This window comes from Schistocerca cancellata, chromosome 5 (genome assembly GCF_023864275.1).
Source record: "Schistocerca cancellata isolate TAMUIC-IGC-003103 chromosome 5, iqSchCanc2.1, whole genome shotgun sequence".
Taxonomy (NCBI): Eukaryota; Metazoa; Arthropoda; class Insecta; order Orthoptera; family Acrididae; genus Schistocerca; species Schistocerca cancellata.
In genome coordinates, this window is record NC_064630.1 from 843,355,419 (window position 1) to 843,380,449 (window position 25,031).

Consider the following 25,031-nt stretch of genomic DNA (forward strand, 5'->3'; position numbering starts at 1 on the left):
GACGCAATTTGCGTGGTCCATCGTCATTAGGTGGCCCTGAATGTTACAATTCACTATCAGTTTTTCGTCCGATTCGAAAATCTTTGACTCACAGCAGAACGGCCATTAGGTGCCCGAGGCAGCAATCGACCCATGGAGACAAGTCTGCTGGAGGACGATGTATTGAATCGGGACGCAATTTGAGTGATCCATCGTCATTAGGTGGCCCTGAACGTTACAATTCACTATCAGTTTTTCGTCCGATTCGAAAATCTTTGACTCACGGCAGAACGGCCATAAGGTGCCCGAGGCAGCAATAGACCCATGGAGACAAGTCTGCTGGAGGACGATGTATTGAATCGGGACGCAATTTGAGTGATCCATCGTCATTAGGTGGCCCTGAACGTTACAATTCACTATCAGTTTTTCGTCCCATTCGACATCTAGACTCACAGCAGAACGGCCATAAGGTGCCCGAGGCAGCAATAGACCCATGGAGACAAGTCGGCTGGGGACGATGTATTGAATCGGGACGCAATTTGAGTGATCCATCGTCATTAGGTGGCCCTGAACGTTACAATTCACTATCAGTTTTTCGTCCCATTCGATAATCTAGATTCACAGCAGAACGGCCATAAGGTGCCCGAGGCAGCAATAGCCCCATGGAGTCAACTCGGCTGGAACACGATGTATTGAATCGGGACGCAATTAGCGTGGTCCATCGTCATTAGGTGGCCCTGAATGTTACAATTCACTATCAGTTTTTCGTCCGATTCGAAAATCTTTGACTCACAGCAGAACGGCCATAAGGTGCCCGAGGCAGCAATCGACCCATGGAGACAAGTCTGCTGGAGGACGATGTATTGAATCGGGACGCAATTTGAGTGATCCATCGTCATTAGGAGGCACTGAACGTTACAATTCACTATCAGTTTTTCGTCCCATTCGATAATCTAGATTCACAGCAGAACGGCCATAAGGTGCCCGAGGCAGCAATAGACACATGGAGACAAGTCTGCTGGAGGACGATGTATTGAATCGGGACGCAATTTGAGAGATCCATCGTCATTAGGTGGCCCTGAACGTTACAATTCACTATCAGTTTTTCGTCCCATTCGATAATCTAGACTCACAGCAGAACGGCCATAAGGTGCCCGAGGCAGCAATAGACCCATGGAGTCAAGTCGGCTGGAGGACGATGTATTGAATCGGGACGCAATTTGAGTGATCCATCGTCATTAGGAGGCCCTGAACGTTACAATTCACTATCAGTTTTTCGTCCCATTCGATAATCTAGACTCACAGCAGAACGGCCATAAGGTGCCCAAGGCAGCAATAGTCCCATGGAGTCAAGTCGGCTGGGACGATGTATTGAATCGGGACGCAATTTGAGTGATCCATCGTCATTAGGTGGCCCTGAACGTTACAATACACTATCAGTTTTTCGTCCGTTTCGAAAATCTTTGACTCACAGCAGAACGGCCATAAGGTGCCCGAGGCAGCAATAGACGCATGGAGACAAGTCTGCTGGAGGACGGTGTATTGAATCGGGACGCAATTTGAGTGTTCCATCGTCATTAGGAGGCCCTGAACGTTACAATTCACTATCAGTTTTTCGTCCGATTCGAATATCTTTGAGTCCCAGCAGGCCTGCCATAAGGTGCCCGAGGCAGCAATAGACCCATGGAGACAAGTCTGCTGGAGGACGATGTATTGAATCGGGACGCAATTTGAGTGATCCATCGTCATTAGGTGGCCCTGAACGTTACAATTCACTATCAGTTTTTCATCCCATTCTATAATCTAGACTCACAGCAGAACGGCCATAAGGTGCCTGAGGCAGCAATAGACCCATGGAGACAAGTCTGCTGGAGGACGATGTATTGAATCAGGACGCAATTTGAGTGATCCATCGTCATTAGGAGGCCCTGAATGTTACAATAATTCGATAATCTAGACTCACAGCAGAACGGCCATAAGGTGCCCGAGGCAGCAATAGACCCATGGAGACAAGTCTGCTGGAGGACGATGTATTGAATCAGGACGCATGTTGAGTGATCCATCGTCATTAGGTGGCCCTGAACGTTACAATTCACTATCAGTTTTTCGTCCCATTCGATAATCTAGACTCACAGCAGATGGGCCATAAGGTGCCCGAGGCAGCAATAAACCCATGGAGACAAGTCGGCTGGGGACGATGTATTGAATCGGGACGCAATTTGAGTGATCCATCGTCATTAGGTGGCCCTGAACGTTACAATTCACTATCAGTTTTTCGTCCAATTCGATAATCTAGATTCACAGCAGAACGCCCATAAGGTGCCCGAGGCAGCAATAGACCCATGGAGTCAACTCGGCTGGAGGACGATGGATTGAATCGGGACGCAATTTGCGTGGTCCATCGTCATTAGGTGGCCTTGAATGTTACAATTCACTATCAGTTTTTCGTCCGATTCGAAAATCTTTGACTCACAGCAGAACGGCCATTAGGTGCCCGAGGCAGCAATCGACCCATGGAGACAAGTCTGCTGGAGGACGATGTAATGAATCGGGACGCAATTTGAGAGATCCATCGTCATTAGGTGGCCCTGAAAGTTACAATTCACTATCAGTTTTTCGTCCGATTCGAAAATCTTTGACTCACTGCAGAACGGCCATAAGGTGCCCGAGGCAGCAATAGACCCATGAAGTCAAGTCTGCTGGAGGACGATGTATTGAATCAGGACGGAATTTGAGTGATCCATCGTCATTAGGTGGCCCTGAACGTTACAATTCACTATCAGTTTTTCGTCCCATTCGATAATCTAGATTCACAGCAGAACGGCCATAAGGTGCCCGAGGCAGCAATAGACCCATGCAGTCAAATCGGCTGGAGGACGATGTATTGAATCGGGACGCAATTTGCGTGGTCCATCGTCATTAGGTGGCCCTGAATGTTACAATTCACTATCAGTTTTTCGTCCGATTCGAAAATCTTTGACTCACAGCAGAACGGCCATTAGGTGCCCGAGGCAGCAATAGACCCATGAAGACAAGTCTGCTGGAGGACGATGTATTGAATCGGGACGCAATTTTAGTGTTCCATCATCATTAGGAGGCCCTGAACGTTACAATTCACTATCAGTTTTTCGTCCGATTCGAAAATCTTTGACTCACAGCAGAACGGCCATAAGGTGCCCGAGGCAGCAATAGACCCATGGAGACAAGTCGGCAGGAGAACGATGTATTGAATCGGGACGCAATTTGAGTGATCCATCGTCATTAGGTGGCCCTGAAAGTTACAATTCACTATCAGTTTTTCGTCCGATTCGAAAATCTTTGACTCACAGCAGAACGGCCATAAGGTGCCCGAGGGAGCAATAGACCCATGGAGACAAGTCGGCTGGAGGACGATGTAATGAATCGGGACGCAATTTGAGTGTTCCATCGTCATTAGGAGGCCCTGAACGTTACAATTCACTATCAGTTTTTCGTCCGATTCGAAAATCTTTGAGTCACAGCTGAACGGCCATAAGGTGCCCGAGGCTGCAATAGACCCATGGAGACAGTCTGCTGGAGGACAATGTATTGAATCGGGACGCTATTTGAGTGATCCATCGTCATTAGGTGGCCCTGAACGTTACAATTCACTATCAGTTTTTCGTCCCATTCAATAATCTAGACTCACAGCAGGACGGCCATAAGGTGCCTGAGGCAGCAATAGACCCATGGAGTCAGTTCGGCTGGAGGATGATGTACTGAATCGGGACGCAATTTGTTTTGGTCCATCGTCATTAGGTGGCCCTGAATGCTACAATTCACTATCAGTTTTTCGTCCGATTCGAAAATCTTTGACTCACAGCAGAACGGCCATAAGGTGCCTGAGGCAGCAATAGACCCATGGAGACAAGTCTGCTGGAGGACGATGTATTGAATCGGGACGCAATTTGAGTGTTCCATCGTCATTAGGAGGCCCTGAACGTTTCAATTCACTATCAGTTTTTCGTCCGATTCGAAAATCTTTGACTCACAGCAGAACGGCCATAAGGTGCCCGAGGCAGCAATAGACCCATGAAGTCAAGTCTGCTGGAGCACGATGTATTGAATCAGGACGCAATTTGAGTGATCCATCGTCATTAGGTGGCCCTGAACATTGCAATTCACTATCAGTTTTTCGTCCCATTCGATAAACTAGACTCACAGCAGAACGGCCATAACGTGCCCGAGGCAGCAATAGACCCATGGAGACAAGTCCGCTGGGGACGATGTTTTGAATCGGGACGCAATTTGAGTGATCCATCGTCATTAGGTGGCCCTGAACGTTACAATTCACTATCAGTTTTTCGTCCCATTCGATAATCTAGATTCACAGCAGAACGGCCATAAGGTGCCCGAGGCAGCAATAGACCCATGGAGTCAACTCGGCTGGAGGACGATGTATTGAATCGGGACGCAATTTGCGTGGTCCATCGTCATTAGGTGGCCCTGAATGTTACAATTCACTATCAGTTTTTCGTCCGATTCGAAAATCTTTGACTCACAGCAGAACGGCCATTAGGTGCCCGAGGCAGCAATCGACCCATGGAGACAAGTCTGCTGGAGGACGATGTATTGAATCGGGACGCAATTTGAGTGATCCATCGTCATTAGGTGGCCCTGAACGTTACAATTCACTATCAGTTTTTCGTCCGATTCGAAAATCTTTGACTCACGGCAGAACGGCCATAAGGTGCCCGAGGCAGCAATAGACCCATGGAGACAAGTCTGCTGGAGGACGATGTATTGAATCGGGACGCAATTTGAGTGATCCATCGTCATTAGGTGGCCCTGAACGTTACAATTCACTATCAGTTTTTCGTCCCATTCGACATCTAGACTCACAGCAGAACGGCCATAAGGTGCCCGAGGCAGCAATAGACCCATGGAGACAAGTCGGCTGGGGACGATGTATTGAATCGGGACGCAATTTGAGTGATCCATCGTCATTAGGTGGCCCTGAACGTTACAATTCACTATCAGTTTTTCGTCCCATTCGATAATCTAGATTCACAGCAGAACGGCCATAAGGTGCCCGAGGCAGCAATAGCCCCATGGAGTCAACTCGGCTGGAGGACGATGTATTGAATCGGGACGCAATTTGCGTGGTCCATCGTCATTTGGTGGCCCTGAATGTTACAATTCACTATCAGTTTTTCGTCCGATTCGAAAATCTTTGACTCACAGCAGAACGGCCATAAGGTGCCCGAGGCAGCAATCGACCCATGGAGACAAGTCTGCTGGAGGACGATGTATTGAATCGGGACGCAATTTGAGTGATCCATCGTCATTAGGAGGCACTGAACGTTACAATTCACTATCAGTTTTTCGTCCCATTAGATAATCTAGACTCACAGCAGAACGGCCATGAGGTGCCCGAGGCAGCAATAGACCCATGGAGTCAAGTCGGCTGGAGGACGATGTATTGAATCGGGACGCAATTTGAGAGATCCATCGTCATTAGGTGGCCCTGAACGTTACAATTCACTATCAGTTTTTCGTCCCATTCGATAATCTAGACTCACAGCAGAACGGCCATAAGGTGCCCGAGGCAGCAATAGACACATGGAGACAAGTCTGCTGGAGGACGATGTATTGAATCGGGACGCAATTTGAGTGATCCATCGTCATTAGGAGGCCCTGAACGTTACAAAACGTTACAATTCACTATCAGTTTTTCGTCCCATTCGATAATCTAGACTCACAGCAGAACGGCCATAAGGTGCCCGAGGCAGCAATCGACCCATGGAGACAAGTCTGCTGGAGGACGATGTATTGAATCGGGACGCAATTTGAGAGATCCATCGTCATTAGGTGGCCCTGAACGTTACAATTCACTATCAGTTTTTCGTCCCATTCGATAATCTAGACTCACAGCAGAACGGCCATAAGGTGCCCGAGGCAGCAATAGACCCATGGAGTCAAGTCGGCTGGAGGACGATGTATTGAATCGGGACGCAATTTGAGTGATCCATCGTCATTAGGAGGCCCTGAACGTTACAATTCACTATCAGTTTTTCGTCCCATTCGATAATCTAGACTCACAGCAGAACGGCCATAAGGTGCCCAAGGCAGCAATAGTCCCATGGAGTCAAGTCGGCTGGGACGATGTATTGAATCGGGACGCAATTTGAGTGATCCATCGTCATTAGGTGGCCCTGAACGTTACAATACACTATCAGTTTTTCGTCCGTTTCGAAAATCTTTGACTCACAGCAGAACGGCCATAAGGTGCCCGAGGCAGCAATAGACGCATGGAGACAAGTCTGCTGGAGGACGGTGTATTGAATCGGGACGCAATTTGAGTGTTCCATCGTCATTAGGAGGCCCTGAACGTTACAATTCACTATCAGTTTTTCGTCCGATTCGAATATCTTTGAGTCATAGCAGGCCTGCCATAAGGTGCCCGAGGCAGCAATAGACCCATGGAGACAAGTCTGCTGGAGGACGATGTATTGAATCGGGACGCAATTTGAGTGATCCATCGTCATTAGGTGGCCCTGAACGTTACAATTCACTATCAGTTTTTCATCCCATTCTATAATCTAGACTCACAGCAGAACGGCCATAAGGTGCCCGAGGCAGCAATAGTCCCATGGAGTCAAGTCGGCTGGGGACGATGTATTGAATCGGGACGCAATTTGAGTGATCCATAGTCATTAGGTGGCCCTGAACGTTACAATTCACTATCAGTTTTTCGTCCCATTCGATAATCTAGATTCACAGCAGAACGGCCATAAGGTGCCCGAGGCAGCAATAGACCCATGGAGTCAACTCGGCTGGAGGACGATGTATTGAATCGGGACGCAATTTGAGTGATCCATCGTCATTAGGAGGCCCTGAATGTTACAATAATTCGATAATCTAGACTCACAGCAGAACGGCCATAAGGTGCCCGAGGCAGCAATAGACCCATGGAGACAAGTCTGCTGGAGAACGATGTATTGAATCAGGACGCATGTTGAGTGATCCATCGTCATTAGGTGGCCCTGAACGTTACAATTCACTATCAGTTTTTCGTCCCATTCGATAATCTAGACTCACAGCAGATGGGCCATAAGGTGCCCGAGGCAGCAATAAACCCATGGAGACAAGTCGGCTGGGGACGATGTATTGAATCGGGACGCAATTTGAGTGATCCATCGTCATTAGGTGGCCCTGAACGTTACAATTCACTATCAGTTTTTCGTCCAATTCGATAATCTAGATTCACAGCAGAACGCCCATAAGGTGCCCGAGGCAGCAATAGACCCATGGAGTCAACTCGGCTGGAGGACGATGGATTGAATCGGGACGCAATTTGCGTGGTCCATCGTCATTAGGTGGCCTTGAATGTTACAATTCACTATCAGTTTTTCGTCCGATTCGAAAATCTTTGACTCACAGCAGAACGGCCATTAGGTGCCCGAGGCAGCAGTCGACCCATGGAGACAAGTCTGCTGGAGGACGATGTAATGAATCGGGACGCAATTTGAGAGATCCATCGTCATTAGGTGGCCCTGAAAGTTACAATTCACTATCAGTTTTTCGTCCGATTCGAAAAACTTTGACTCACTGCAGAACGGCCATAAGGTGCCCGAGGCAGCAATAGACCCATGAAGTCAAGTCTGCTGGAGGACGATGTATTGAATCAGGACGGAATTTGAGTGATCCATCGTCATTAGGTGGCCCTGAACGTTACAATTCACTATCAGTTTTTCGTCCCATTCGATAATCTAGATTCACAGCAGAACGGCCATAAGGTGCCCGAGGCAGCAATAGACCCATGCAGTCAAATCGGCTGGAGGACGATGTATTGAATCGGGACGCAATTTGCGTGGTCCATCGTCATTAGGTGGCCCTGAATGTTACAATTCACTATCAGTTTTTCGTCCGATTCGAAAATCTTTGACTCACAGCAGAACGGCCATTAGGTGCCCGAGGCAGCAATAGACCCATGAAGACAAGTCTGCTGGAGGACGATGTATTGAATCGGGACGCAATTTTAGTGTTCCATCATCATTAGGAGGCCCTGAACGTTACAATTCACTATCAGTTTTTCGTCCGATTCGAAAATCTTTGACTCACAGCAGAACGGCCATAAGGTGCCCGAGGGAGCAATAGACCCATGGAGACAAGTCGGCTGGAGGACGATGTAATGAATCGGGACGCAATTTGAGTGTTCCATCGTCATTAGGAGGCCCTGAACGTTACAATTCACTATCAGTTTTTCGTCCGATTCGAAAATCTTTGAGTCACAGCTGAACGGCCATAAGGTGCCCGAGGCTGCAATAGACCCATGGAGACAGTCTGCTGGAGGACAATGTATTGAATCGGGACGCTATTTGAGTGATCCATCGTCATTAGGTGGCCCTGAACGTTACAATTCACTATCAGTTTTTCGTCCCATTCAATAATCTAGACTCACAGCAGGACGGCCATAAGGTGCCTGAGGCAGCAATAGACCCATGGAGTCAGTTCGGCTGGAGGATGATGTACTGAATCGGGACGCAATTTGTTTTGGTCCATCGTCATTAGGTGGCCCTGAATGCTACAATTCACTATCAGTTTTTCGTCCGATTCGAAAATCTTTGACTCACAGCAGAACGGCCATAAGGTGCCTGAGGCAGCAATAGACCCATGGAGACAAGTCTGCTGGAGGACGATGTATTGAATCGGGACGCAATTTGAGTGTTCCATCGTCATTAGGAGGCCCTGAACGTTTCAATTCACTATCAGTTTTTCGTCCGATTCGAAAATCTTTGACTCACAGCAGAACGGCCATAAGGTGCCCGAGGCAGCAATAGACCCATGAAGTCAAGTCTGCTGGAGCACGATGTATTGAATCAGGACGCAATTTGAGTGATCCATCGTCATTAGGTGGCCCTGAACGTTGCAATTCACTATCAGTTTTTCGTCCCATTCGATAAACTAGACTCACAGCAGAACGGCCATAAGGTGCCCGAGGCAGCAATAGACCCATGGAGACAAGTCCGCTGGGGACGATGTTTTGAATCGGGACGCAATTTGAGTGATCCATCGTCATTAGGTGGCCCTGAACGTTACAATTCACTATCAGTTTTTCGTCCCATTCGATAATCTAGATTAACAGCAGAACGGCCATAAGGTGCCCGAGGCAGCAATAGACCAATGGAGTCAACTCGGCTGGAGGACGATGTATTGAATCGGGACGCAATTTGCGTGGTCCATCGTCATTAGGTGGCAATGAATGTTACAATTCACTATCAGTTTTTCGTCCGATTCGAAAATCTTTAACTCACAGCAGAACGGCCATTAGGTGCCCGAGGCAGCATTCGACCCATGGAGACAAGTCTGCTGGAGGACGATGTATTGAATCGGGACGCAATTTGAATGATCCATCGTCATTAGGAGGCCCTGAACGTTACAATTCAATATCAGTTTTTCGTCCCATTCGATAATCTAGACTCACAGCAGAACGGCCATAAGGTGCCCGAGGCAGCAATAGAACCATGGAGACAAGTCGGCTGGAGGACGATGTATTGAATCGGGACGCAATTTGAGTGTTCCATCGTCATTAGGAGGCCCTGAACGTTTCAATTCACTATCAGTTTTTCGTCCGATTCGAAAATCTTTGACTCACAGCAGAACGGCCATAAGGTGCCCGAGGCAGCAATAGACCCATGAAGTCAAGTCTGCTGGAGGACGATGTATTGAATCAGGACGCAATTTGAGTGATCCATCGTCATTAGGTGGCCCTGAACGTTACAATTCACTATCAGTTTTTCGTCCCATTCGATAATCTAGACTCACAGCAGAACGGCCATAAGGTGCCCGAGGCAGCAATAGACCCATGGAGACAAGTCGGCTGGGGACGATGTATTGAATCGGGACGCAATTTGAGTGATCCATCGTCATTAGGTGGCCCTGAACGTTACAATTCATTATCAGTTTTTCATCCCATTCGATAATCTAGATTAACAGCAGAACGGCCATAAGGTGCCCGAGGCAGCAATAGACCAATGGAGTCAACTCGGCTGGAGGACGATGTATTGAATTGGGACGCAATTTGCGTGGTCCATCGTCATTAGGTGGCAATGAATGTTACAATTCACTATCAGTTTTTCGTCCGATTCGAAAATCTTTAACTCACAGCAGAACGGCCATTAGGTGCCCGAGGCAGCATTCGACCCATGGAGACAAGTCTGCTGGAGGACGATGTATTGAATCGGGACGCAATTTGAGTGATCCATCGTCATTAGGAGGCCCTGAACGTTACAATTCAATATCAGTTTTTCGTCCCATTCGATAATCTAGACTCACAGCAGAACGGCCATTAGGTGCCCGAGGCAGCATTTGACCCATAGAGACAAGTCTGCTGGAGGACGATGTATTGAATCGGGACGCAATTTGAGTGATCCATCGTCATTAGGAGGCCCTGAACGTTACAATTCACTATCAGTTTTTCGTCCCATTCGATAATCTAGACTCACAGCAGAACGGCCATAAGGTGCCCGAGGCAGCAATAGACCCATGGAGACAAGTCGGCTGGAGGACGATGTATTGAATCGGGACGCAATTTGAGAGATCCATCGTCATTAGGTGGCCCTGAACGTTTATAATTCACTATCAGTTTTTCGTCCCATTCGATAATCTAGACTCACAGCAGAACGGCCATAAGGTGCCCGAGGCAGCAATAGACCCATGGAGACAAGTCTGCTGGAGGACGATGTATTGAATCGGGACGCAATTTGAGTGATCCATCGTCATTAGGAGGCCCTGAACGTTACAATTCACTATCAGTTTTTTGTCCCATTCGATAATCTAGACTTACAGCAGAACGGTCATAAGGTGCCCGAGGCAGTAATAGACCCATGGAGTCAAGTCGGCTGGAGGACGATGTATTGAATCGGGACGCAATTTGAGTGATCCATCGTCATTAGGTGGCCCTGAACGTTACAATTCACCATCAGTTTTTCGTCCGATTCGAAAATCTTTGAATCACAGCAGAACGGCCATAACGTGCCCGAGGCAGCAATTGACGCATGGAGACAAGTCTGCTGGAGGACGATGTATTGAATCGGGACGCAATTTGAGTGTTCCATCGTCATTAGGAGGCCCTGAACGTTACAATTCACTATCAGTTTTTCGTCCGATTCGAAAATCTTTGAGTCACAGCGGGCCTGGCATCATGTGCCCGAGGCAGCATTCGACCCATGGAGACAAGTCTGCTGGAGGACGATGTATTGAATCGGGACGCAATTTGAGTGATCCATCGTCATTAGGAGGCCCTGAACGTTACAATTCACTATCAGTTTTTCGTCCCATTCGATAATCTAGACTCACAGCAGAACGGCCATAAGGTGCCCGAGGCAGCAATAGTCCCATGGAGTCAAGTCGGCTAGTGGACGATGTACAGAATCGGGACGCAATTTGTGTGGTCCATCGTCATTAGGTGGCCCTGAACGTTACAAATCACTATCAGTTTTTTGTCCCATTCGATAATCTAGACTCACAGCAGAACGGCCATAAGGTGCCCGAGGCAGCAATAGACCCATGGAGTCAGTTCGGCTGGAGGATGAGGTACTGAATCGGGACGCAATTTGTGTGGTCCATCGTCATTAGGTGGCCCTGAATGTTACAATTCACTATCAGTTTTTCGTCCGATTCGAAAATCTTTGACTCACAGGAGAACGGCCATAAGGTGCCCGAGGAAGCAATTGACCCATGGAGACAAGTCTGCTGGAGGACGATGTATTGAATCGGGACGCTATTTGCGTGGTCCATCGTCTTTAGGTGGCCCTGAATGTTACAATTCACTATCAGTTTTTCGTCCGATTCGAAAATCTTTGACTCACAGCAGAACGGCCATTAGGTGCCCGAGGCAGCAATCGACCCGTGGAGACAAGTCTGCTGGAGGACGATGTACTGAATCGGGACGCAATTTGAGTGATCCATCGTCATTAGGAGGCCCTGAACGTTACAATTCACTATCAGTTTTTCGTCCCATTCGATAATCTAGACTCACAGCAGAACGGCCATAATGTGCCCGAGGCAGCAATAGACCCATGGAGTCAGGTCGGCTGGAGGATGAGGTACTGAATCGGGACGCAATTTGTGTGGTCCATCGTCATTAGGTGGCCCTGAATGTTACAATACACTATCAGTTTTTCGTCCGATTCGAAAATCTTTGACTCACAGCAGAACGGCCATAAGGTGCCCGAGGCAGCAATAGACCCATGGAGACACGTCTGCTGGAGGACGATGTATTGAATTGGGACGCAATTTGAGTGTTCCATCGTCATTAGGAGGCCCTGAACGTTACAATTCACTATCAGTTTTTCGTCCGATTCGAAAATCTTTGAGTCACAGCAGGACTGCCATAAGGTGAACGAGGCAGCAATAGACCCATGGAGACAAGTCTGCTGGAGGACGATGTATTGAATCGGGGCACAATTTGAGTGATCCATCGTCATTAGGTGGCCCTGAACGTTACAATTCACTATCAGTTTTTCGTCCCATTCGATAATCTAGATTCACATCAGAACGGCCATAAGGTGCCCGAGGCAGCAATAGACCCATAGAGTCAACTCGGCTGGAGGACGATGTATTGAATCGGGACGCAATTTGCGTGGTCCATCGTCATTAGGTGGCCCTGAATGTTACAATTCACTATCAGTTTTTCGTCCGATTCGAAAATCTTTGACTCATAGCAGAACGGCTGCCCGAGGCAGCAATCGACCCATGGAGACAAGTCTGCTGGAGGACGATGTATCGAATCGGGACGCAATTTGAGTGATCCATCGTCATTAGGAGGCCCTGAACGTTACAATTCACTATCAGTTTTTCGTCCCATTCGATAATCTAGACTCACAGCAGAACGGCCATAAGGTGCCCGAGGCATCAATAGACCCATGGAGTCAAGTCGGCTGGAGGACGATGTATTGAATCGGGACGCAATTTGAGTGATCCATCGTCATTAGGTGGCCCTGAAAGTTACAATTCACTATCAGTTTTTCGTCCGATTCGAAAATCTTTGACTCACAGCAGAACGGCCATAAGGTGCCCGAGGAAGCAATTGACCCATGGAGACAAGACTGCTGGAGGACGATGTATTGAATCGGGACGCAATTTGAGTGATCCATCGTCATTAGGTGGCCCTGAACGTTACAATTCACTATCAGTTTTTCGTCCCATTCGATAATCTAGACTCACAGCAGAACGGCCATAAGGTGCCCGTGGCAGCAATAGACCCATGGAGTCAGGTCGGCTGGAGGACGATGTACTGAATCGGGACGCAATTTGTGTGGTCCATCGTCATTAGGTGGCCCTGAATGTTACAATTCACTATCAGTTTTTCGTCCGATTCGAAAATCTTTGACTCACAGCAGAACGGCCGTAAGGTGCCCGAGGCAGCAATAGACCCATGGAGACAAGTCGGCTGGGGACGATGTATTGAATCGGGACGCAATTTGAGTGATCCATCGTCATTAGGTGGCCCTGAAAGTTACAATTCACTATCAGTTTTTCGTCCGATTCGAAAATCTTTGACTCTCGGGAGAACGGCCATAAGGTGCCCGAGGCAGCAATAGACCCATGGAGACAAGTCTGCTGGAGGACGATGTATTGAATCGGGACGCAATTTGAGTGATCCATCGTCATTAGGTGGCCCTGAACGTTACAATTCACTATCAGTTTTTCGTCCCATTCGACATCTAGACTCACAGCAGAACGGCCATAAGGTGCCCGAGGCAGCAATAGACCCATGGAGACAAGTCGGCTGGGGACGATGTATTGAATCGGGACGCAATTTGAGTGATCCATCGTCATTAGGTGGCCCTGAACGTTACAATTCACTATCAGTTTTTCGTCCCATTCGATAATCTAGATTCACAGCAGAACGGCCATAAGGTGCCCGAGGCAGCAATAGCCCCATGGAGTCAACTCGGCTGGAGGACGATGTATTGAATCGGGACGCAATTTGCGTGGTCCATCGTCATTAGGAGGCCCTGAATGTTACAATTCACTATCAGTTTTTCGTCCGATTCGAAAATCTTTGACTCACAGCAGAACGGCCATGAGGTGCCCGAGGCAGCAATAGACCCATGGAGTCAAGTCGGCTGGAGGACGATGTATTGAATCGGGACGCAATTTGAGAGATCCATCGTCATTAGGTGGCCCTGAACGTTACAATTCACTATCAGTTTTTCGTCCCATTCGATAATCTAGACTCACAGCAGAACGGCCATAAGGTGCCCGAGGCAGCAAGAGACACATGGAGACAAGTCTGCTGGAGGACGATGTATTGAATCGGGACGCAATTTGAGTGATCCATCGTCATTAGGAGGCCCTGAACGTTACAAAACATTACAATTCACTATCAGTTTTTTGTCCCAATCGATAATCTAGACTCACAGCAGAACGGCCATAAGGTGCCCGAGGCAGCAATAGACCCATGGAGTCAAGTCGGCTGGTGGACGATGTATTGAATCGGGACGCAATTTGAGTGATCCATCGTCATTAGGTGGCCCTGAACGTTACAATACACTATCAGTTTTTCGTCCGTTTCGAAAATCTTTGACTCACAGCAGAACGGCCATAAGGTGCCCGAGGCAGCAATAGTCCCATGGAGTCAAGTCGGCTGGGGACGATGTATTGAATCGGGACTCAATTTGAGTGATCCATCGTCATTAGGTGGCCCTGAACGTTACAATTCACTATCAGTTTTTCATCCCATTCTATAATCTAGACTCACAGCAGAACGTCCATAAGGTGCCCGAGGCAGCAATAGTCCCATGGAGTCAAGTCGGCTGGGGACGATGTATTGAATCGGGACGCAATTTGAGTGATCCATAGTCATTAGGTGGCCCTGAACGTTACAATTCACTATCAGTTTTTCGTCCCATTCGATAATCTAGATTCACAGCAGAACGGCCATAAGGTGCCCGAGGCAGGAATAGACCCATGGAGTCAACTCGGCTGGAGGACGATGTATTGAATCGGGACGCAATTTGAGTGATCCATCGTCATTAGGAGGCCCTGAATGTTACAATAATTCGATAATCTAGACTCACAGCAGAACGGCCATAAGGTGCCCGAGGCAGCAATAGACCCATGGAGACAAGTCTGCTGGAGGACGATGTATTGAATCAGGACGCATTTTGAGTGATCCATCGTCATTAGGTGGCCCTGAACGTTACAATTCACTATCAGTTTTTCGTCCCATTCGATAATCTAGACTCACAGCAGATGGGCCATAAGGTGCCCGAGGCAGCAATAAACCCATGGAGACAAGTCGGCTGGGGACGATGTATTGAATCGGGACGCAATTTGAGTGATCCATCGTCATTAGGTGGCCCTGAACGTTACAATTCACTATCAGTTTTTCGTCCAATTCGATAATCTAGATTCACAGCAGAACGCCCATAAGGTGCCCGAGGCAGCAATAGACCCATGGAGTCAACTCGGCTGGAGGACGATGGATTGAATCGGGACGCAATTTGCGTGGTCCATCGTCATTAGGTGGCCTTGAATGTTACAATTCACTATCAGTTTTTCGTCCGATTCGAAAATCTTTGACTCACAGCAGAACGGCCATTAGGTGCCCGAGGCAGCAATAGACCCATGAAGACAAGTCTGCTGGAGGACGATGTATTGAATCGGGACGCAATTTTAGTGTTCCATCATCATTAGGAGACCCTGAACGTTACAATTCACTATCAGTTTTTCGTCCGATTTGAAAATCTTTGACTCACAGCAGAACGGCCATAAGGTGCCCGAGGCAGCAATAGACCCATGGAGACAAGTCGGCAGGAGGACGATGTATTGAATCGGGACGCAATTTGAGTGATCCATCGTCATTAGGTGGCCCTAAAAGTTACAATTCACTATCAGTTTTTCGTCCGATTCGAAAATCTTTGACTCACAGCAGAACGGCCATAAGGTGCCCGAGGCAGCAATAGACCCATGGAGACAAGTCGGCTGGAGGACGATGTAATGAATCGGGACGCAATTTGAGTGTTCCATCGTCATTAGGAGGCCCTGAACGTTACAATTCACTATCAGTTTTTCGTCCGATTCGAAAATCTTTGAGTCACAGCTGAACGGCCATAAGGTGCCCGAGGCTGCAATAGACCCATGGAGACAGTCTGCTGGAGGACAATGTATTGAATCGGTACGCTATTTGAGTGATCCATCGTCATTAGGTGGCCCTGAACGTTACAATTCACTACCAGTTTTTCGTCCCATTCGATAATCTAGACTCACAGCAGGACGGCCATAAGGTGCCTGAGGCAGCAATAGACCCATGGAGTCAGTTCGGCTGGAGGATGATGTACTGAATCGGGACGCAATTTGTTTTGGTCCATCGTCATTAGGTGGCCCTGAATGCTACAATTCACTATCAGTTTTTCGTCCGATTCGAAAATCTTTGACTCACAGCAGAACGGCCATAAGGTGCCTGAGGCAGCAATAGACCCATGGAGACAAGTCTGCTGGAGGACGATGTATTGAATCGGGACGCAATTTGAGTGTTCCATCGTCATTAGGAGGCCCTGAACGTTTCAATTCACTATCAGTTTTTCGTCCCATTCGATAATCCAGACTCACAGCAGAACGGCCATAAGGTGCCCGAGGCAGCAATAGAACCATGGAGACAAGTCGGCTGGAGGACGATGTATTGAATCGGGACGCAATTTGAGTGTTCCATCGTCATTAGGAGGCCCTGAACGTTTCAATTCACTATCAGTTTTTCGTCCCATTCGAAAATCTTTGACTCACAGCAGAACGGCCATAAGGTGCCCGAGGCAGCAATAGACCCATGAAGTCAAGTCTGCTGGAGGACGATGTATTGAATCAGGACGCAATTTGAGTGATCCATCGTCATTAGGTGGCCCTGAACGTTACAATTCACTATCAGTTTTTCGTCCCATTCGATAATCTAGACTCACAGCAGAACGGCCATAAGGTGCCCGAGGCAGCAATAGACCAATGGAGTCAACTCGGCTGGAGGACGATGTATTGAATCGGGACGCAATTTGCGTGGTCCATCGTCATTAGGTGGCAATGAATGTTACAATTCACTATCAGTTTTTCGTCCGATTCGAAAATCTTTAACTCACAGCAGAACGGCCATTAGGTGCCCGAGGCAGCATTCGACCCATGGAGACAAGTCTGCTGGAGGACGATGTATTGAATCGGGACGCAATTTGAGTGATCCATCGTCATTAGGAGGCCCTGAACGTTACAATTCAATATCAGTTTTTCGTCCCATCGATAATCTAGACTCACAGCAGAACGGCCATTAGGTGCCCGAGGCAGCATTCGACCCATGGAGACAAGTCTGCTGGAGGACGATGTATTGAATCGGGACGCAATTTGAGTGATCCATCGTCATTAGGAGGCCCTGAACGTTTATAATTCATTATCAGTTTTTCGTCCCATTCGATAATCTAGACTCACAGCAGAACGGCCATAAGGTGCCCGAGGCAGCAATAGACCCATGGAGACAAGTCTGCTGGAGGACGATGTATTGAATCGGGACGCAATTTGAGTGATCCATCGTCATTAGGAGGCCCTGAACGTTACAATTCACTATCAGTTTTTCGTCCCATTCGACAATCTAGACTCACAGCAGAACGGCCATAAGGTGCCCGAGGCAGCAATAGACCCATGGAGTCAAGTCGGCTGCAGGACGATGTATTGAATCGGGACGCAATTTGAGAGATCCATCGTCATTAGGTGGCCCTGAACGTTTATAATTCACTATCAGTTTTTCGTCCCATTCGATAATCTAGACTCACAGCAGAACGGCCATAAGGTGCCCGAGGCAGCAATAGACCCATGGAGACAAGTCTGCTGGAGGACGATGTATTGAATCGGGACGCAATTTGAGTGATCCATCGTCATTAGGAGGCCCTGAACGTTACAATTCACTATCAGTTTTTTGTCCCATTCGATAATCTAGACTTACAGCAGAACGGCCATAAGGTGCCCGAGGCAGTAATAGACCCATGGAGTCAAGTCGGCTGGAGGACGATGTATTGAATCGGGACGCAATTTGAGTGATCCATCGTCATTATGTGGCCCTGAACGTTACAATTCACTATCAGTTTTTCGTCCGATTCGAAAATCTTTGAATCACAGCAGAACGGCCATAACGTGCCCGAGGCAGCAATAGACGCATGGAGACAAGTCTGCTGGAGGACGATGTATTGAATCGGGACGCAATTTGAGTGTTCCATCGTCATTAGGAGGCCCTGAACGTTACAATTCACTATCTGTTTTTCGTCCGATTCGAAAATCTTTGAGTCACAGCGGGCCTGCCATCAGGTGCCCGAGGCAGCATTCGACCCATGGAGACAAGTCTGCTGGAGGACGATGTATTGAATCGGGACGCAATTTGAGTGATCCATCGTCATTAGGAGGCCCTGAACGTTACAATTCACTATCAGTTTTTCGTCCCATTCGATAATCTAGACTCACAGCAGAACGGCCATAAGGTGCCCGAGGCAGCAATAGTCCCATGGAGTCAAGTCGGCTGGGACGATGTATTGAATCGGGACGCAATTTGAGTGATCCATCGTCATTAGATGGCCCTGATCGTTTCAATTCACTATCAGTTTTTCGTCCCATTCGATAATCTAGATTCACAGCAGAACGGCCATAAGGTGCCCGAGGCAGCAATAGACCCATGGAGTCAACTCGGCTGGAGGACGATGTATTGAATCGGGACGCAATTTGCGTGGTCCATCGTCATTAGGTGGCCCTGAATGTTACAATTCACTATCAGTTTTTCGTCCGATTCGAAAATCTTTGACTCACAGCAGAACGGCCATTAGTGCCCGAGGCAGCAATCGACCCATGGAGACAAGTCTGCTGGAGGACGATGTATTGAATCGGGACGCAATTTGAGTGATCCATCGTCATTAGGAGGCCCTGAACGTTACAATTCACTATCAGTTTTTCATCTCATTCTATAATCTAGACTCACAGCAGAACGGCCATAAGGTGCCCGAGACAGCAATAGTCCCATGGAGTCAAGTCGGCTAGTGGACGATCTACTGAATCGGGACGCAATTTGTGTGGTCCATCGTCATTAGGTGGCCCTGAACGTTACAATTCACTATCAGTTTTTCGTCCGATTCGAAAATCTTTGACTCACAGCAGAACGGCCATAAGGTGCCCGAGGCAGCAATAGACGCATGGAGACAAGTCTGCTGGAGGACGATGTATTGAATCGGGACGCAATTTGAGTGTTCCATCGTCATTAGGAGGCCCTGAACGTTACAATTCACTATCAGTTTTTCGTCCGATTCGAAAATCTTTGAGTCACAGCAGGCCTGCCATAATGTGCCCGAGGCAGCAATAGACCCATGGAGACAAGTCTGCTGGAGGACGATGTTTTGAATCGGGACGCAATTTGAGTGATCCATCGTCATTAGGTGGCCCTGAACGATACAATTCACTATCAGTTTTTCATCCCATTCTATAATCTAGACTCACAGCAGAAAGGCCATAAGGTGCCCGAGGCAGCAATAGTCCCATGGAGTCAAGTCGGCTAGTGGACGATGTACAGAATCGGGACGCAATTTGTGTGGTCCATCGTCATTAGGTGGCCCTGAACGTTACAAATCACTATCAGTTTTTTGTCCCATTCGATAATCTAGACTCACAGCAGAACGGCCATAAGGTGCCCGAGGCAGCAATAGACCCATGGAGTCAGTTCGGCTGGAGGATGAGGTACTGAATCGGGACGCAATTTGTGTGGTCCATCGTCATTAGGTGGCCCTGAATGTTACAATTCACTATCAGTTTTTCGTCCGATTCGAAAATCTTTGACTCACAGCAGAACGGCCATAAGGTGCCCGAGGAAGCAATTGACCCATGGAGACAAGTCTGCTGGAGGACGATGTATTGAATCGGGACGCTATTTGCGTGGTCCATCGTCATTAGGTGGCCCTGAATGTTACAATTCACTATCAGTTTTTCGTCCGATTCGAAAATCTTTGACTCACAGCAGAACGGCCTTTAGGTGCCCGAAGCAGCAATCGACCCGTGGAGACAAGTCTGCTGGAGGACGATGTACTGAATCGGGACGCAATTTGAGTGATCCATCGTCATTAGGAGGCCCTGAACGTTACAATTCACTATCAGTTTTTCGTCCCATTCGATAATCTAGACTCACAGCAGAACGGCCATAATGAGCCCGAGGCAGCAATAGACCCATGGAGACAAGTCTGCTGGAGGACGATGTATTGAATCGGGACGCAATTTGAGTGATCCATCGTCATTAGGAGGCCCTGAACGTTACAATTCACTATCAGTTTTTTGTCCCATTCGATAATCTAGACTCACAGCAGAACGGCCATAAGGTGCCCGAGGCAGCAATAGACCCATGGAGTCAGGTCGGCTGGAGGATGAGGTACTGAATCGGACGCAATTTGTGTGGTCCATCGTCATTAGGTGGCCCTGAATGTTACAATACACTATCAGTTTTTCGTCCGATTCGAAAATCTTTGACTCACAGCAGAACGGCCATAAGGTGCCCGAGGCAGCAATAGACCCATGGAGACACGTCTGCTGGAGGACGATGTATTGAATCGGGACGCAATTTGAGTGTTCCATCGTCATTAGGAGGCCCTGAACGTTACAATTCACTATCAGTTTTTCGTCCGATTCGAAAATCTTTGAGTCACAGCAGGACTGCCATAAGGTGCCCGAGGCAGCAATAGACCCATGGAGACAAGTCTGCTGGAGGACGATGTATTGAATCGGGACACAATTTGAGTGATCCATCGTCATTAGGTGGCCCTGAACGTTACAATTCACTATCAGTTTTACGTCCCATTCGATAATCTAGATTCACATCAGAACGGCCATAAGGTGCCCGAGGCAGCAATAGACCCATAGAGTCAACTCGGCTGGAGGACGATGTATTGAATCGGGACGCAATTTGCGTGGTCCATCGTCATTAGGTGGCCCTGAATGTTACAATTCACTATCAGTTTTTCGTCCGATTCGAAAATCTTTGACTCACAGCAGAACGGCTGCCCGAGGCAGCAATCGACCCATGGAGACAAGTCTGCTGGAGGACGATGTATCTAATCGGGACGCAATTTGAGTGATCCATCGTCATTAGGAGGCCCTGAACGTTAGAATTCACTATCAGTTTTTCGTCCCATTCGATAATCTAGACTCACAGCAGAACGGCCATAAGGTGCCCGAGGCATCAATAGACCCATGGAGTCAAGTCGGCTGGAGGACGATGTATTGAATCGGGACGCAATTTGAGTGATCCATCGTCATTAGGTGGCCCTGAACGTTACAATTCACTATCAGTTTTTCGTCCCATTCGATAATCTAGACTCACAGCAGAACGGCCATAAGGTGCCCGTGGCAGCAATAGACCCATGGAGTCAGGTCGGCTGGAGGACGATGTACTGAATCGGGACGCAATTTGTGTGGTCCATCGTCATTAGGTGGCCCTGAATGTTACAATTCACTATCAGTTTTTCGTCCGATTCGAAAATCTTTGACTCACAGCAGAACGGCCATAAGGTGCCCGAGGCAGCAATAGACCCATGCAGACACGTCTGCTGGACGACGATGTATTGAATCGGGACGCAATTTGAGTGTTCCATCGTCATTAGGAGGCCCTGAACGTTACAATTCACTATCAGTTTTTCGTCCGATTCGAAAATCTTTGAGTCACAGCAGGACTGCCGTAAGGTGCCCGAGGCAGCAATAGACCCATGGAGACAAGTCGGCTGGGGACGATGTATTGAATCGGGACGCAATTTGAGTGATCCATCGTCATTAGGTGGCCCTGAACGTTACAATTCACTATCAGTTTTTCGTCCCATTCGATAATCTAGACTCACAGCAGAACGGCCATAATGTGCCCGAGGCAGCAATAGACCCATGGAGACAAGTCTGCTGGAGGACGATGTATTGAATCGGGACGCAATTTGAGTGTTCCATCGTCATTAGGAGGCCCTGAAAGTTACAATTCACCATCAGTTTTTCGTCCGATTCGAAAATCTTTGACTCACAGCAGAACGGCCATAAGGTGCCCGAGGCAGCAATAGACGCATGGAGACAAGTCTGCTGGAGGACGATGTATTGAATCGGGACGCAATTTGAGTGTTCCATCGTCATTAGGAGGCCCTGAACGTTACAATTCACTATCAGTTTTTCGTCCGATTCGAAAATCTTTGACTCACAGCAGAACGGCCATAAGGTGCCCGAGGCAGCAATAGACCCATGGAGACAAGTCGGCTGGTGGCCGATGTATTGAATCGGGATGCAATTTGAGTGATCCATCGTCATTAGGTGGCCCTGAAAGTTACAATTCACTATCAGTTTTTCGTCCGATTCGAAAATCTTTGACTCACAGGAGAACGGCCATAAGGTGCCCGAGGCAGCAATAGACCCATGGAGTCAGGTCGGCTGGAGGACGATGTACTGAATCGGGACGCAATTTGTGTGGTCCATCGTCATTAGGTGGCCCTGAATGTTACAAATCACTATCAGGTTTTTCGTCCGATTCGAAAATCTTTGACTCACAGCAGAACGGCCATAAGGTGCCCGAGGCAGCAATCGACCCATGGAGACAAGTCTGCTGGAGGACGATGTATTGAATCGGGACGCAATTTGAGTGATGCATCGTCATTAGGTGGCCCTGAAAGTTACAATTCACTATCAGTTTTTCGTCCCATTCGATAATCTAGACTCAAAGCAGAACGGCCATAAGGTGGCCGAGGCAGCAATAGACCCATGGAGACAAGTCGGCTGGAGGACGATGTATTGAATCGGGACGCAATTTGAGTGATCCATCGTCATTAGGTGGCCCTGAACATTACAATTCACTACCAGTTTTTCGTCCCATTCGATGATCTAGATTCACAGCAGAACGGCCATAAGGTGCCCGAGGCAGCAATAGACCCATGGAGTCAACTCGGCTGGAGGACGATGTATTGAATCGGGACGCAATTTGAGTGTTCCATCGTCGTTAGGTGGCCCTGAATGTTACAATTCACTATCAGTTTTTCGTCCGATTCGAAAATCTTTGACTCACAGCAGAGCGGCCATAAGGTGCCGAGGCAGCAATAGACGCATGGAGACAAGTCTGCTGGAGGACGATGTATTGAATCGGGACGCAATTTGACTGTGACATCGTCATTAGGAGGCCCTGAACGTTACAATTCTCTATCGGTTTTTCGTCCGATTCGAAAATCTTTGAGTCACAGCAGGCCTGCCATAAGGTGCCCGAGGCAGCAATAGACCCATGAAGTCAAGTCTGCTGTAGGACGATGTATTGAATCAGGACGCAATTTGAGTGATCCATCGTCATTAGGTGGCTCTGAACGTTACAATTCACTATCAGTTTTTCGTCCCATTCGATAGTCTAGAGTCACAGCAGAACGGCCGTAAGGAGCCCGAGGCAGCAATAGACCCATGGAGACAAGTCTGCTGGAGGACGATGTATTGAATCGGGACGCAATTTGAGTGATCCATCGTCATTAGGAGGCCCTGAACGTTACAATTCACTATCAGTTTTTCGTCCCATTCGATAATCTAGATTCACAGCAGAACGGCCATAAGGTGCCCGAGGCAGCAATAGACCCATGGAGTCAACTCGGCTGGAGGACGATGTATTGTATCGGGACGCAATTTGAGTGATCCATCGTCATTAGGAGGCCCTGAACGTTACAATTCACTATCAGTTTTTCGTCCCATTCGATAATCTAGACTCACAGCAGAACGGCCATAAGGTGCCCGAGGTTGCAATAGACCCATGGAGTCAAGTCGGCTGGAGGACGATGTTTTGAATCGGGACGCAATTTGAGTGATCCATCGTCATTAGGAGGCCCTGAACGTTACAAAACGTTACAATTCACTATCAGTTTTTTGTCCCATTCGATAATCTAGACTCACAGCAGAACGGCCATAAGGTGCCCGAGGCAGCAATAGACCCATGGAGTCAAGTCGGCTGGAGGACGATGTATTGAATCGGGACGCAATTTGAGTGATCCATCGTCATTAGGTGGCCCTGAACGATACAATTCACTATCAGTTTTTCATCCCATTCTATAATCTAGACTCACAGCAGAAAGGCCATAAGGTGCCCGAGGCAGCAATAGTCCCATGGAGTCAAGTCGGCTAGTGGACGATGTACAGAATCGGGACGCAATTTGTGTGGTCCATCGTCATTAGGTGGCCCTGAACGTTACAAATCACTATCAGTTTTTTGTCCCATTCGATAATCTAGACTCACAGCAGAACGGCCATAAGGTGCCCGAGGCAGCAATAGACCCATGGAGTCAGTTCGGCTGGAGGATGAGGTACTGAATCGGGACGCAATTTGTGTGGTCCATCGTCATTAGATGGCCCTGAATGTTACAATTCACTATCAGTTTTTCGTCCGATTCGAAAATCTTTGACTCACAGCAGAACGGCCATAAGGTGCCCGAGGAAGCAATTGACCCATGGAGACAAGTCTGCTGGAGGACGATGTATTGTATCGGGACGCTATTTGCGTGGTCCATCGTCATTAGGTGGCCCTGAATGTTACAATTCACTATCAGTTTTTCGTCCGATTCGAAAATCTTTGACTCACAGCAGAACGGCCATTAGGTGCCCGAGGCAGCAATCGACCCGTGGAGACAAGTCTGCTGGAGGACGATGTACTGAATCGGGACGCAATTTGAGTGATCCATCGTCATTAGGAGGCCCTGAACGTTACAATTCACTATCAGTTTTTCGTCCCATTCGATAATCTAGACTCACAGCAGAACGGCCATAATGTGCCCGAGGCAGCAATAGACCCATGGAGACAAGTCTGCTGGAGGACGATGTATTGAATCGGGACGCAATTTGAGTGATCCATCGTCATTAGGAGGCCCTGAACGTTATAATTCACTATCAGTTTTTTGTCCCATTCGATAATCTAGACTCACAGCAGAACGGCCATAAGGTGCCCGAGGCAGCAATAGACCCATAGAGTCAACTCGGCTGGAGGACGATGCATTGAATCGGGACGCAATTTGCGTGGTCCATCGTCATTAGGTGGCCCTGAA